Raw genomic sequence first — 5937 nt, 5'->3', positions numbered from 1 at the left:
CAGACTGTCCAGAACTCAGCTGCCAGGCTTTTAACCAGAACAAAGAAATATGACCACATTACTCCTATTTTAGCTTCATTACACTGGCTCCCAGTATGTTTTAGAATTGACTTCTATTGAATTCTATTGATCACTTTTAAAGCTCTTCATGGCCTCTCGCCTTGTTATATTTCTGACCTTTTAGTCCCATACGCACCAGCACGTACCTTGAGATCCTCGGGCAGAGGTCTGTTGTCTGTTCCAGAGTCTCGACTGAAAACTAAAGGGGACAGAGCGTTTGCTGTCAGGGCCCCGAGGCTCTGGAACAGCCTGCCCGAGGAAATCAGGTCGGCTGAGTCAGTGAACTCTTTTAAGTCCCTTCTTAAAACATACTTTTATAGGAGAGCTTTTCCTGATCTTATTTGACTTTATTTTATCCCTTTTATTTTATTGTATTTTACTAATTTTATATTAAATTTTCATGCTCTTATCTTTTTTTTGTATTATTCTTTACACTTGTTAAAGCACTTTGTAACTTGTTTTTGAAAAGTGCTCTACAAATAAGGATTATTATTATTATTATTATTACCAAGCAGTTGCTGGATGCTGCTCTTAAAAAACCCTATGGGCTTTGAAGTTTCTGGCTTTGGCAACTCATAGAGGTGGCATCAAAAAAGACACTGTTACAGACAGCAAAACACACTTTCACGCAGCACTAATTTCCACTGGAAATATGCTATGTTTTGTACCGACAAAAAGTTGTCATCAGAGCAACTGAAGTGTCGTAATTGAAAATTTCAGACCTGGATCGTTTGGCGACACAAGTGGTTACTGTGGTAACAGCAAATGTGGTTTCATAATACAGCAAACACTTCTTGAGCAGCTACTTTGTCAGAAGTACAACAGAGGAGTAACTGATATCTCTGATTATAGTGCAACGAAGGAAACTTACATTGTTAAAATAAAGAAGTCCACAAATATAATTGCCACCGCGATCAGATTCGATGCTGTGCACAGCGTGAGTAATTTCCCACACAGAAGCAGAGCACAGTACCGGTAACAAGAGTTGTTTAACTTACTTAGAAGTTGGACGTGTGCAGCCTGTTTCCTGCAGCTATTCATCTAGTTGAAGGATTTCAATGCAAACCAGGAGCATTAGGAAATGTTCGGTTTGCATTAGCTGTAACTTAATACGGTGCTGATGTGGCTGTAAGAGAGTGAACAGAAATCATTGAGGGATGATATCAATCAGATAAAATTGCAAACAGTGATGCTGGATTACATGCTGCATCATTTCCTGTGAATCCCTCTTGTGTAGGTAGACAATTTAAATCCAGTGCGGAAGTGGCAGACTCTCTGCCACTAACAATCAAAACCAGGCCAGACTGTCCTAGAGAGATTTGACCATGGAGTTTTCATCATTCAACTGTAGGCTCCACTATCAGAGTATTGACTCCAGGGAATCTTGTCCTATCTTCTGTCTTCATGGGCCTGCTTCTTACTGTATGAAGATGCTACATGTTAATAAAGTCCTCTGTTAGTATTTGTTAATCATTCCAATTGATCTTTCATCATTGAATTTTGCGTTGTATCCTATCCAGCATTGTTCTTCTTTATTGACCTCCTCTCTTCTTCATCAACAAACTTTAAGGACTGTGGGGGTTTTTCTGGCAGTTTCAGAATGTCAATGCTTGACCAACAACTGGTGCTGCAATTACATGTCAAAATAAAGTGACTTGTTTGCTGCCGATTGCTTCAGAGAGAGAGGACTGTAACATTTGCAGAGGACAAATGTTAAAGTCGGCTGTTGCCTTGTCACTTTTTGTCATTCTTTTTCCAAAGTCATCCCACGGTGTAATGCACCCGACTGTCATCTTCTGCTCTCACCACTTTAAACCAAACAGCATGCTGAAACACTGTGTGCAGAATGAATTGGCACAAGGTCCATCTGAAAATGAATATTGACACTTTCACAGAAAAAAAATAAATTCTCAGTGAATTAAGTGTATTAAACGTTGTATATCAACTAAATGATATTATATTCATGTAAATTTTAACAAAATTTGGGTGCAACCTCAATATTGGTGCTAAGGGGATGAAATTGCACAATGAATTCTTCATCTTAAGTTTGTGTTCGTTTAGTCTAGAGCAGCTGTGAGAAACTCTCACAGCTGCTGTTATGATGTTAACTTGTAAAACAAAAAAAGCAGAGACTAGAACACTTGAGTAATTAGGGGAAATATTATTGTCTTTAATAGTCTTAAAATGGTGTCATTAAGAATTGACATAAGATCACAAACCAACGTGAATGTTGCTATTTAAACCAATCTTTTAAAGGAGACCTATTATACTGCTTTTCCAGTCCTATATTGTAGCTTTGCATGATTCAAAGTTCAAAAAAAGTTTTTTTCTTATATTGACTCTTCATGTAGGCTTTCATTTCAGCCTCTGTCCGAAACAAGCTGTAGATGCTCCTGTCTCTTTAAGGCCAACCTCTCAAAGCCCACTGTCTTCTGATTGGCGAACTGAAGCAGACTGAGAGTCGCTGTGCCATTGTTGTGGGAGCAAATGACCATATATGGAACCCTGGCTCGGTATTACATATTACTACCGTTGGTAGAAAAAGAGCCTTCAGAACAGGAGAAAATCTGATGTTTTTGCTCACTTTTACATACTTTCACCTCGTTTTTTTAAGCTTTGGCCATGTTTAACATGAACATCCAACATTGTAAGTCATAAAATGTGGAAAAGCATAAAAGGTCTCCTTCAATTTCTCTCAAATACATAACATTTGATACTTTCTCGCCATGTAAAGGTGTCAGTAGGCTTCAAACAAAGTGCTTGTTAGATGATCCAACAGTGTCTGGAATCACCTCCCCCGACACCTTTCGATTGTTGGAATTGGAGGGTGCCGACTCTGACAAGTTTTGTAACTGTGCAAAACTGACTGATTTGAACTTCTCTCTCAAGCCTTTTTACTTCATTCTTCTTTGAAGTACTTCACTTATTCTGTGTACAAACAAGTGCAACACCATGAATGCCTTTGAGGGGAGACTGTCAGAAAATGTGTACTATTATTCCCATTTGTATGATTATTGCGTCTTCCCTCTCTCTGTGATGGCAGGCTTTTTGCCCCGCCTTTGGCCATCCGGAACTGAAAGATTTGCCACTTTGTACGTGCTATTTTGTTTCAAGCATACCCCACCTTTACACCAGTTTCAGATTAGAGTATACACATTATTCCATTCTGTTTTTAAGCCTTCAAAAGTGCTTCATTTTGTCCTGTGTTATTGTTCAGGGATTTTCCCAATGCCTGGGCTTCATATGCTACCTTTAACATAATACACACAGTACTTAGCAGATGGACATTTATTGTAAAAGGTAATAAAAAATCCTAAATTCTTAAGCATTCATTCTAATTTATGAAGCATTTATACGTTGGATTTTTAATATATACAAATTTCAGAATTGTGAGATTGCCCAAAGGCACTTAAGCAATATTTATTAAGAGAGGGGAAAGCCTGGTTCACTTATTCCTCCTTTCCTAGATGTAGTCAGATCATAACCAGTGGCCATCTGATCTGAAACAGGCCACTCCTGTGTCCTTGGCAGTACACAGTTGTTGTAACAGTACAACATTAAATTTACGCTGTAGGAGTCATAACAAGCTCCCCAAAAATGGCAGGGAAATGTAAATCTTCAGGTGTGATAGAAAAACATAAGCCACAGAGTGCCATGAACATTATATTGGAATACAAGGGATACTTCTTTTAGTAAATGTACAAAAGACAAATAATTACTACTTTTGAGTCGATTTCAATTCATGTACATACATAAAATGCAAAGGAACCTCTGGGCCTTTGGGTTTTTTCGCGCTCTTTATGCAGCAATCAAATCGACTCGGAGTCTTCTCTCCCAGCATGAGAACGGCAGCGCATGGGACTGAGATTGGCCTCCTCATGCGTTAATGTTACACCTCATCTCTGGGTATGGCCGGCGGCAACAGCATGTTATGCAGCAAGATGATGAGAATAGAACTCTGATTCTTATGCAGATGAGAGGAGCACCGCACACAGACCCTTCCCCAACCTGCCTCGCATTGTTGTTATCATTTCTGCCCAAGGCACTTTTATTTATGTTTGACAGAGTATTAAATCAAGCTGTCCCTCTCCCCCACTGTTATATACATACCACTACCCCATGACGACATTAATAATTGATTGGCCCCAGTACTGGCCATTATTGCATAGTTTTGTTGAGTGGTTCCTAAAGGAAGCTATGGCTTTGTGGTTTGTGGTCTTGGTTTCACATATATCCTCTAGGGCAGATCTTGAGATCTTTAGCAGCCATGCCAACACCCCCCATCAGCAAAGTATGCTTTTTATGGTAAAGTGAGATACAATATGGCATAACAATAATGTCAAATAATAATCTAACAATATAGTCCGAAAAACTCTATTTGCATTCATCAAAGAGTAACTCAGCAGGATGAAGCATATGGGCCAAGTATCAAGATTTAAAGTGCATTATTTAGAAATGTAATAAAACTTTCTAGTCATTGCATCATCAGGGTGTTGTTAATGTGCCTTGTAATTAACCAGGGTTTCTCAAATTAACCACTCAATCATATTTAAATCATGTCTTAAAGGGTCAGTTCACCTGAATTAAGCATATTTTCACACTTACCTCTAGTGGTATCGAAGAAAAGCCACTGCATCAGTGTTGTTAAAGTGACAAAACCTTCAGGTATCATGCCTGTGGTCTGTTGGGAGGAAAGGAGGAAACAGGGTGACCATGATCATTATAGAGGCATAAAGTTCACAGAGGGAGGAGGTACATAGATGGGTTAACTAAACATGGGACAGACAGTAAAAATTGGTTTCTTCCACAACCATGATCCAAACCAAGATGGGTTTAAAAAAAAAAAAAATCTAATTTATTTTAACCCAAACCATTATCTTTCCACAACCCAAGTCCAGTTTTTGCCCACTCCTAACCATACCTTGTTTTTCCCTTCTGTGGGCATTGCAAACAGCATTTCATTCACCTTCTCATTCTTTTGGGTTGGTGGGAGAAATCGCTACATCAAAAACCTTGGTAAATTAAGTGCTAATTATCTGCATGGCCACGTACCACTAGAGGTAAATGTTAAGAAGTCGTATAATTGATTTAATGGAACATTCTTGAAACCTAGTTTTCGTGTTGTGTGTTGTGTTGGCCTGAATTTGACCTGGGGGTTATACTCTAAGAGCAAGTGATTCAGAAGGAGTTCAGCTGCATGAGACAATATGCGAAAAACACTGCACTCTCACATTCAATAAAATGTAGAAAGCAACATAATCCAACTGTGGTAATGAGATTCCTGCAGCAACAGAGTGTCTGAATGTCAGGGTGGCCTATTACTGAATGGGAGTGATATCTGCTGAAGGTTACTGAATGCTAGACAAAATTTCCAATACTCAGGATGGCTTACTCATCAAGCAATTACAGATGTTCAGCTACTCACACGGTTGATCCCGACCATCCGTTGTGGTTGTCAGGGAGACCAGTGTGCCTCCTTTTGTGCCTGGCATTAACATGCATTTCTTATCACGATTTTATCTGTGATGTGATTTATCCGGATTACCTTTGGACTTGATATTAAAATCGTACTCCAAATCTGATCGTCGAGAAGTCTTTTTCTTCACAACATGCAGATTTCTTCGCTTTCTATTTCTTCTTCTCATTTTGTTTAAATTGTTTATAAAGCTAACAAGTTTTCTCATGTACATTTTCACTTCACAAACGTTTTCCAAGATCATATATATTTAGCATGTTGGGGATAAAAGCTGATGAGAAAGCAGTTCAGTTGAACTATTATTATTGCTGTTGAGAGCTTTGGTATTCCAAGCTGAAACAGATGACTACAATGTCTGTCTACAATTTGAAAAAAAATGTATTCACATTCAGCAATCAGTG

This window comes from Micropterus dolomieu, linkage group LG22, assembly GCF_021292245.1.
Source record: "Micropterus dolomieu isolate WLL.071019.BEF.003 ecotype Adirondacks linkage group LG22, ASM2129224v1, whole genome shotgun sequence".
Lineage (NCBI taxonomy): Eukaryota > Metazoa > Chordata > Actinopteri > Centrarchiformes > Centrarchidae > Micropterus > Micropterus dolomieu.
Note: the sequence above shows the minus strand (reverse complement) of the source record.